Here is an 11208-nt window from a genome sequence, read left to right as displayed (position 1 = left end):
GTATAAGGGCGGAGCTCGAACTCCGGCCTTCGTGGAGGCAAATTCGCATTCGGGCTGTGGGCGTGGTACTGACTACATCTGCAGCATTTCGAGAGGACGTCAGCGAGCTCTGACGCAGTCTCGTGCAGCATAGTTAAGATCATTGGTGCATTGCAAGTTATTGATCGTTCCTTGAAATCTGTAGGCTCATCTCATTGAATTTAAGTCCCGTAAGATTTAAGTCGATTATCTTGCGTTATCATTAATTTTCTTGATGGCATTAGTAATTAGTTTTCCCTTTTTCCATTCGTCAACTACTAGTTGCTAGTTTTATGAGAAAGTATTACAGGCTCTTCTATTGTCCTATATTTTTGTCAAAGCTCAACTTTAATCGAGGTTGTGATATTTTAGTGTAATAAACCATCTTGTGGCCAGTAGTTAATGCCTTTATTTCCGGAATTCCTTGTCATTTTATTTTGGAGGGCTTCCTATAGATTTTGTTCTTAATATCTGTATAATCTTGAAAGTGCAGTCACACACAGATCAGGGCCGAATGATGAATGTGTTGCTTTACGAGAGAAGTTCAGTGTGTTTTTGTGTGGTGCCAGGCTGTTAATATGTTGCATTCTGTTGAGGAGATAGTGCAGTTGATTCCCAGCACTCGACAATTAAGACACAGTACTGTCCACAGCGCGGAGGAGTTACCACGATTGGGTCTTACACCGTTCAGTGTTCGACGGTACGATTTTTAGCCGCCTACGGGCTCATTTATAGGCGCCGGTATGTTTAACAGCGGAGCTGACGTCCATCATTCGTTTTTAAAAAGACCACACCTTTTTCATATTTTAAAGCAGTTTCACAGTTCATCTAGACACAATCCCACATCTGAAAAACTGCCATCAATTCAGACCCAAAACAAATTAGAGCCTTAAATAACAACCAAAATGGGCCTAAAATGTAATAAATTTAGATCTTAAGTACTTGCTGTTCCGCTGGTTTCATTCCGAAACTACTCATAAAAGCAGTAGTCAAACTCAGATTTACGTTGCAATAACTTAAGATACGCTTATTTTCGCTGTCAGTGGTCTCTATCGCCGCAATAAAAAGAGACGCACATGTAAATCTCTTGCAATCACGAAGCACAATCTCCGCGCAGACTGTTGGTTTGAAAGCTGTAAGTGGCTGCTTCAGTTCACTACATTTGTAGAAGTACACTAGTGTTCCAGTAGATGTCTTTGTCCTGTAATACCATCGGTGGTTTCAAGTGAACGGCAGTTATATTTAAGGAAGAAAGAGGTTTCACTCAGAAATCGCTCGTTCTCAAAGGTTTCAAGAGAACTTCAGTACAATTTCGCTTGTTGGGGAGGGGGGGGGGGGGGGGGGGGGGGTGACACACATTAAGGACTGCACGGTACACAAAGCGACATTGCCTCAGCTGCAGGCACCAATCTGAGTGACAGAAACTGGACAGTAACAGATTACAGCATAACACGAAATGAAAACGCATCATCTATCAGTTTTTAAGCCACAGAGAATGCCATTGCTCGAAGAAAGCGCTCCTGTATCGCTGTATAGTCCACTGTTCAAGACTTTTGAGAACTGTACTCGACGGTACCACTCCTGTATTGGCTGCCGAAAGGCCACATCGTATTTGAGATAGAGCCATAGTTCTATTGGTCTAAGAGTATAATATCAAATATTGGCCATCAACAGGAATATTTCGATGGCTCTGAGCACTATGGGACTCAACTTCTGAGGTCATTAGTCCCCTAGAAGTTAGAACTAGTTAAACCTAACTAACCTAAGGACATCACACACATCCATACCCGAGGCAGGATTCTAACCTACGACCGTAGCGGTCTCGCGGTTCCAGACTGCAGCGCCCAGAACCGCACGGCCACTTCGGCCGGCTAGGAATATTTCGTCTTGGGCGTTCAACACAGAACTAACTCAATGCTGTGTATACCAATGCTGAGTATATACTGTTTGCTAAGTACGTGAATAACGGGGAACGATATAATCTCTTACCCACGACTTTCTGAAATTGTTCAACGGCCTTCTATCATAATCCATAGTGTTGTGTTGGCAGAAGAGCCAACACCGTGTTACTAGTCGAGGCCGAAATGCACGCGTTTTAGCTCACGCAGGCTGGCGTGAGGAGCGAAGGACTATACTGACGTGAGGCCTGGAACATCACAAGGAATGAGAATTCAGAAAGCGGACGTAATTAGTTTCATACTTAACTTTAATCCATTAATGATGAACGTCGCTCTTCACGGTACATGATTCACAATATTATCTGTTCAGAATAGTAACTGAATATGGCGCCTTGCTAGGTCGTAGCAAATGACGTAGCTGAAGGCTATACTAAACTGTCGTCTCGGCAAATGAGAGCGTATGTAGACAGTGAACCATCGCTAGCAAAGTCGGCTGTCCAACTGGGCGAGTGCTAGGATGTGTCTAGACTAGACCTGCCGTGTGGCGGCGCTCGGTCTGCAATCACTGATAGTGGCGAAACGCGGGTCCGACGTATACTAACGGACCGCGGCCGATTTAAAGGCTACCACCTAGCAAGTGTGGTGTCTGGCGGTGACACCACACATACAATAGCTGATGGCTCGACGCAACCAAGCCGTCTCTTCACCCTCTCAGTACCAACAACCGTCCTCCTCTCAAAGATTGCTTGCATGCGCAGAAAAGGCGAATGAACCATAGCTCCAAGTTACATGTATAATGTAAAAGTGAAACTTACTGGCAGATTAAAGCTGTGCACACAGTTCAGACAAATATCTGTAACGTTGCTTTTCCGAAAATTCTATCAAATGAATTATCGCAACCCATTGTCACAACAATGAAACTACAACACCTCTCACAACTTCCAAACTTCTCAGAAACTGCCCTCCGTACGCTGTACAACTGACATCCTTGGAAGGAAGGGTAGGAGGGATAAATGTCAGAGCCACAGACCAGTGATGTTTCAAGAATCAATTTTACACTCTGCAGTGGTGTGAGCGCGTTTTTGAAACTTCCTGATTCCTTAAAAGTGTCTTCCTGACAAAGGTACAGACCTAGAACTTTGTGATTGTACAAGTGTTAAAGTGCTGCTCAGTGAAGGGAATAAGTCGGTTGAGAGTTGGAACACGAAGCCAATTCCAAATCAATATCTTGAGTCTGAAGCTTGTTAACAGAGAGTGATTTGGTTTCGTCCCTCGCGAGTCGTCTCGCATTTCCGATACAATCGGCCGCTATCTAGCGGCAAATCTATAAATAGTATAAATGAATCTCCAATACGTTCTGGTATCCCAAATAAAAGACATAATCGGAGGTGACAAAATTCATGGGATACCTCCTAGTATCATGTCGGACGTCCCTTTGCCCGGCCTATAGCACCAACTCGACGTAGCTGGGAAGCTCCTCCACAAGTACTGAGGCATGCTGCCTCTACAGACGACCATAATTGGGAAAGTGTTGCCGGTGCAGGATTTTGTGCAATTACGCACCTCCCGATTACGTTTCATAAAAGTTGGATGGGAATCATGTCGGGCGTTCTGGTTGACCAAATCATTCTTTCGAACTGTGGAGAATGTTCTTCAAACCAACTGCGACCAACTGTGGCCTCTTGACATAGTGCATTGTCATCCATAAAAATTCCATCGTTGTTTGGGCATTAATGGCTCCAGATGGTCTCCAATTAGCCAAACATAACAATTTCCAGTCAATTATCGGTTCAATTGGACCCGAGGACCCAATCCATTCCATGTAAACACAGCTCACACCATTATGGAGCCACTATCCTCTTGCACAGTGCATTGTTGCCAAGTTGCATCAATGGCTCCGTGGGGTTTACGCCATACTCGAACACTACCATCAGCTCAGTGCCAACTGAAATTGGAACTTACCTGATCAGGTCACGGTTTTCCAGTCGTCGAGGGTCCAAAAAATATGATCAGGAGCCCAGGAGAGGTGCTGCAGGCGATGTCGTGCCATCAGCAGAGGCACTCGTGTCGGTCATGTGCTACCACTGCCCATCAAGGCGAAATTTCGCCCCACTGTCCTAACGGATACGTTCGTCGTACGTCCCACATTGGTTTCTGCGGTTGCTTCTCTCTTTGTTGCTTGTCTGTTAGCACTGACAACTTACGCAAACGCCCTGTTCTCGTTCGTTAAGTGAAGGCCGTTGGCCACTGCATTGCCCACGGTGAAAGGTAATGCGTGAAATTTGGTATTCTCGGCATACTCTTGACACTGTGGATCTCGGAATATTGAATTCCCCAATGATATCCGAAATGGAATGTCCCATACGTCTGTCTCCAACTAACATGCCGTGTTCAAAGTCTGTTAATTCCTGTCGTGCGGCCCCGGGTTCCCGGGTTTTCCCGGCGGGGTCAGGGATTTTCTCTGCCTCGTGATGTCTGGGTGTTGTGTGCTGTCCTTAGGTTAGTTAGGTTTAACTAGTTCTAAGTTCTAGGGGACTGATGGCCATAGATGTTAAGTCCCATAGTGCTCAGAGCCATTTGAACCTGTCGTGCGGCCATATTCACGTTGGAATCCGTTACACATGTATCACCTGATTTCAAACGACAGCTCCACCAACGCACTGCTCTTTTATACCTTGTGCACGTGATACTGCCGCCATCAGTATAAATGCATATCGCTATCCCATGATGTTTATCACCTCAGTGAAAGTATCAGTATGCGGCGTAACCATTTAGTTAAGAACGAGGGACCACCGAAAATAAACCTTCCCCCCCCCCCCCCCCCTCCTCTCCCAAAATCCGTTTCCTTAAAGAACCAAGCTCCCACGTACAGAACAGAAAAGTCAGCTTTACACGCATATCAATGTTGGTGACGTCATGTCTTACGAAATAAATGTTGGAAAATGATATGATTTTGTAGATGCAATCAATGGTATATGTGGATGCTGTCTGCAAACTGAATTCTAAATAGAGTTAATACTGCAGAAGTAATAAATTAAAACGTCAGGCCCGTTGCTGATATTTACTGCATGAACTGCGGTTAACCACTTATCCTTGAATAATACGAAGTAATGAATTTCGGAAAGGTTTGAAATTATGTTCAAAGTTTCTTGGATGTCGTTAACTTCTCTCGTACTGAAGCGTTGAATGAATTAGGTCTGAGTAATTTGCGCCCTGTCAGCTGCCATATCTGATTTCAATAGCTAGTTGACTTATTGTGTTAAACATTTAACATAAAATATACCTCTTAACGGGTAGATTACGACAGCTGTTTAATTGTTTTAACTCAGTCAATAAATACACTGACGGAAAAAATTGCAACACCAAAAATTAATTAATGTAGAGTAATGAAATTTTGAGGATACATACGTCTAGATATTGACTGACCTTACAAGATCACAGGTTAATGTAAGCGCGAGATAAGTTATTGCAAATCTAAATTGCTGCTACATTAATAACTGGTGTAACCACCTGTATATTGAATGAAAACATGGAAAGTAGCATGCATTGTGTTGTACAAGTGCCGAATGTCAGATGTGGGATAGAGTTTCTTGTGTGTCGTACTTCGCAGTCAATACATGGACGTTTAATGGTGGTTGTGGATGACGGTGGAGTTGTTGTCCAATGATGTTCCATATATGGTCAACTGGAGAAAGATCTGGTGATGGATCAGCCTAATGTAACATGTCGACACTCTGTAGAGCATGTTGGGCTACAACAGCGGTATGTGGGCGAACGTCATCCTAATGGAAATCATCCCCTGGAACGCTGTCTATAGATGGCAGCACAACAGGTGGAATCTCCACACTCACGTACAAATTGGCAGTTAGGGTGCGCAGTGTAACTACGAGAGTGTGCCAGCCGTCGTACGAAATCGCACGTCAGACGATAGCTCCAGGTACACGTCCAGAATGTCTAGCAGGCAGAAAGGTTGGTTGCAGGCCCTCAGCTGGCCTCCTTGTATTCAAGACACGCCCATCACTGGCACCGAAGCTGAACAAGCTTTCATTGGAAAACACATCTCCAGCCTGCCCTCCAATGAACTATCGCTTGACACCACTGAAGTCGTAAATGGCGATGGTTTGTGGACAGTGGAATACACGCTACAGACCGTCTGGTCCGGAGCTGTGCTTGAAGTAACCCATTTACAACAGTTGTTGTGTCACTGCGGTGCCAATTGCTTCTCAAATTGCTGCTGCAGATGCAGTACGATGCGTCAGAGCTTTATGCCGAATACGAAGGTCTTGCTTCTCGGTAGTGCCACGCAGCTGTCCACAGCCCGGCCTTTTGGTGACCGTACTTCTCGCGACCACGGTTGCCAGTATTCGTGTGCAGTGCCTACACTCCTGCCACGTTTTTCTGCTTCTCGTAGCCCTATTACCGACATCAATCAAATTCAGTGAGGTGTCGATAATGGCTTCGTCATCTTACAGGCATTCTTGACTGGCATCGACTGACTACGTCGACTCTCGAAGGTAACTAAAGCTCATGACCGTTGCAGTGTGTATAAAGCAAACCTGATATGCGTGGGGCATTCTTGACTGACATCGACTGACTACGTCCACTCTCGAAGGTAACTAAAGCTCATGACCATTGCAGTGTGTATAAAGCAAACCTGATATGCGTCATCATAATGCGAGAAATTTGATGAGACATCTTCCAGGTGTAGAAACACGGCTACCAACTTTCGTTAATGTCGCACAACTCCTTCTTGGTGTTGCGCCTTTTTTCCATCGGTGTATGTGAAATACTGAAATCCAAATTTTTGTTGGCCCTGGAACCTGCAAAAGGGATTTGATGACAGTCAACCGTTTAGAATTATAGATCAGGTGAATGAGAAGAAGCTAGAAATGTAGTATAATTTTCCGATGGAATATATCAAATGCATTGAAATGAAGTTAATGGACAGATCGGACTGAAATCAGTAGAGACGCAATACCTTGAAATTACATCTGCGTAAGGCGTTCAGCCATGCTGAACCTGTAGGATAACGGATACGTAGTGTCGACGGAAAATATGTGCGTTTGATTCACTTACTTTGTGGGAGGCTAAGCCAAGATCATTCTCGGATATCAGTCACTCAGTGGTGTTGTTTCCCCGCACCGCATGGGATAAACTCTCGTGGTAGGGTGGAAAATCCGGCGGCAACAAAGGTTTGACTAACGTCTATAGCTACGCTCAAATAGCCTAATAGTCGAGGCAACAGCACCCATTAAGCAGGTAATCCATGTTTGTCTCCCAGTGTGGCATAAATTTTCCGTTGTCACTGTATATTTAATACAGTGTAAAAAACAACATCGCTAAAATAAGGTCTGTGCAACAGGGTAGATAAACTCCGTGATGAACCCAGTATGAAGGATCCCAAGTCCTGGCCCGAAGACAGGAGATCAGATACAATACCACAGTATTCTCCAGACACCTATTTGCCCTGTGCTATAGCGGCGATAATGTCTACTGTATCAAATAAGGTAAAAAGTTATGGCCCAGCACAGAGCGGTTTTCAGACACTGTTTGATCATATTGTGTTTAGGAACGCGTGCAGAAATGAAAATTCACTGCAAGTTTGTGCATTTTAGCGCAGCAAAAATGTCTTAAAAATAGCAACGGAAGCTGCTCATAAATACAAGGGACAATCAAAAAGTTTCGGTTTTAGGGCGTTACTGCAGCGTATATGCAACGTAGTGCGACCCCGCTATGGGTGTATTAGCACCTACAAATAGGCTAGGGACTAGCCTGGCATTCGTACGTCTCCCGAAATGCTAGAGGTAAATGTGGAACGTGAACTATGATGTCGTTTTTGCCAAATGCCTCCAAACGGGAGCAACTTTCTGCTGTTCTTTTCTTGGCTGCCCAAGAACAAACACCGATAGACATCCATCGGAGAACGAAGAACGTAAATGGGGTAGCATGACTGTGGAAAACCATCGTAGTGGACAAGAGGTGCTGCTGCCTCACGATAACACACATCGCCTCATCACAAATGCCTTAACGCAGATCCCTATAGTCCTCATCTCTCTCCATGTGATTAACACCTTATCAAGGCCTTGAAAGGTTGCCGAATTCTACCGTACGAGGATGTGCAGCAGGCAGTTATGGACTTCTTCACGCAGCAGGGCAAGGTGTTTAAACAAACGGGTATCTACAACCTGGTGTGTCTGCGGGATGATTGCTTCAGTGCTCACGGCAGTACTGTCTGATTGGCATGCGATTTTGGAATGTACGACCTTAGAACAGAAACTTCTCGATTGCCGTTTAAATTTCATGACTTGAATACCCTGAATTGACCAATGAAATGTAAGGTAATTCTCTGAGAGAATTTTTCAGAAGACCATATGGTGTGATGCCCCTGCTGTAAGCGACTTCGCTTTTAGACCTATTGTGAGGCATACTAGTACCTGTTGCTCTTGTCATGGTGCAAGCAATGAGTTTTACCGATGGATCATTACCAAATAACGCTTGGCCTAATCTGACACGGATGCAACATGTAAACTTTGTCACTTTCCACACAGCTTACTTTTCTCCCAAGAAACCTGCATGGACACTGTAACAGCTGCATATCAGTCACAACTTGGTAAGGAGATTCCATCTCCCAATTTTCCATTATGCTGAAAGTAATAGCGAATGCGAAGAAAACCAGGTATGAAATTATTATTAATATAACTGGCACATTTTAATCGTAATGAGTAGCTAACTGTTTGAGAAAAAGTTTTGTACTGCATTAAATTTTGCCATGGTTCAGAGCTAGAAAATTTTTGTATAAATAAAGGCAATAAAATACTGTAGATGGCGAGGACCATGACTCAACCAGGATGGAATAAATTAGTCAAAATTAATAGTACTGACATCCAGTATGGGCTGTTTCGGTTTGTAAGCTTTGTCAAAAGATACTTGCACAACCACGTCTGTCAACAATATTTCTGCGATGACCACACTTTCAACTTTACATAATCGTGCATCAACGAAACATTAGCTCACGATCATATATTATCATCTGTCACCTGTACGCACTACGAACTAGTTGGAAGGGCAGAGAGTGCAGAAATCTTGTTGGCACACATGTATATGTAAGTATCATTAGGTAATCACTTATCAAGGGGTAGCAAATATCAATGAATTTTTACTTGTAAAAAAAAATAACATCCCTGACGGGAACGTGGTTTCAATCTTCAACAAATTAACAGCAACCATGATGCCTACTTGCCGGCCGGAGTGGCCGAGCGGTTCTAGGCGCTTCAGTCGGGAACCGCGCGACCGCTACGGTCACAGGTTCGAATCCTGCCTCGGGCATGGATGTGTGTGATGTCCTTAGGTTAGTTAGGTTTAAGTAGTTCTAAGTTCTAGGGGACTGATGACCTCGGCTGTTAAGTCCCATAGTGCTCAGAGCCATTTGAACCATTTTTTTATGCCTACCTAACAGGAACTGAAATAATTTTAATTTACTTTAATTATTCCTGTAGTGTCAGGACGCAAGCTATTTATTTGATACTTGTTTCTAATGTTAAAGTCCAAGTGTGGTTTTCATAATTACTAGTGTGATTAGGACAAATTACTTTCCTTATGAGACTTGCTAAAAGCATCACTACTGAAAATGGTGCTCAGGATTGACAAAGTAATCTCTGTAACATGGATTAAATACAGGTTCCTGACCGCAGAGAATACAGGTATTTGCGCTAAAATGCTTTAATATTAAAATTTGATAACATAAAACTAGTACGATTCGCAGTATGAATATACGGTTTCTCCAGAAAATCCCGACATTGGTTTTATTCCGGAGGTATGAGTGACGCCAGCGCAATAACTACAGTGTCAGCCTGAAACAACAAATGTAAACAACAGTTCAGCATACGACCAGAGCGAGCAGACACTGCTGGGTAGAGGATTTTGGGTGACAGCGTTGTGTCACAAATCGCAATAGCGCAACATCCCTAAACGATGTGTTCAAGACATTTTCCAAACCGTTTTGAAGAAGAGAAACATTTATCCACAGTTTGTTTCACACACCTCGAATCCCAAACAAAAACAGAGACGTTAGGACGTCCGCTGCGACTCGTTGAAAATCAAAACAGAAGTCAGTTCTTTTCTGGGAAAAATCATCGCGAGTGACGAAACATGGTGTCTGTTATCAATACGATCCTAACACAAAACGACGAAGTGCAGGAGTTGGCGTGGATGGTTATAGCTTTGACGACGAAATCGACATTAAAGCCGAGTCGCGGGAGTGAAGAACATCCCAGAGAAGGAATTTTCTGGCGGTTTGACATTGTTGTGTGAACGTTCTGAGTGTTGTCCTCAAATGGGGATAAACTATGTAGAAAACCTGAAGCACCAAAACCAACATCTTAATGTTTCTCTACTTTTTATTAATCCAGTGTCGAAACAAGGTACCTGACACTGTCTTAACCACATTTCACTACACCTTTGTAGTGAAATGGCGGAGGTTGGTGTGAAAGTTGCCCTGAACGAGATCACATATATTGTAGAGGAATAAATATTGAACTAAAAGCGGAGTGAAGTAAATCTATCATGCGCGAATATGAGTCGATAAAGCGAACGCATATTTACGAATAAGCAAAAGTGTATGGCTCGTGTAGGAAGAATTGAGTTGTAGTGGGGTTACTCATACAGGTACAGGCGCTTTTACGCAGTACGTAGTGAGAATGGCAACTGGGATGGAGGGTACGTCAAGCAAATATACATCAGACGTGAAAGCATATGAAACTGCTCATATAGGGCTACCTATGGTGGTGAAGTGGGTAGAATTTGTTTGTATAACATAGTGACTATTACAACTGTAAAGTCATTGTACGTGTACATAATGCATGCATGTGAACGGTCTAATACGTAAATACTGTGTACAGCTATGATGGGTGTACAGCAGAAAGACTGTCTATCAACTGCCACAACACATGCATAAGCTAAACAAATTTATAGTTTAGAAGAGAAATGTGGAATCTGAAATACAAGCAGATTCATATTAGTAGAGGATATCTACGGTACAAAAACATTATTTCGCTGAAATTCTCTGCCAATTGGCAGTTTCCGCAGTTATTAGTGTGTGTGCGATTATCTCCTGATTTAAGGATTTTGTGCACTCTTTAAGGTGACATGCCTACAGTTCTGCACAGCTGTTATTTGTTTTTCTTTGCTCCTCATTCCTAAACTAGGAACTAGTCGTAGTTTGTTCCTTCTTCGTTCAGAAATGGTTCAAAGGGCTCTGAGCACTATGCGACTTAACTTCTGAGGTCATCAGTAG

The sequence above is a fragment of the Schistocerca serialis genome, chromosome 8 (assembly GCF_023864345.2).
Source record: "Schistocerca serialis cubense isolate TAMUIC-IGC-003099 chromosome 8, iqSchSeri2.2, whole genome shotgun sequence".
NCBI lineage: Eukaryota > Metazoa > Arthropoda > Insecta > Orthoptera > Acrididae > Schistocerca > Schistocerca serialis.
The sequence above is the reverse complement of the archived record's forward strand: the minus strand, read 5'-3'. Positions refer to the sequence as shown.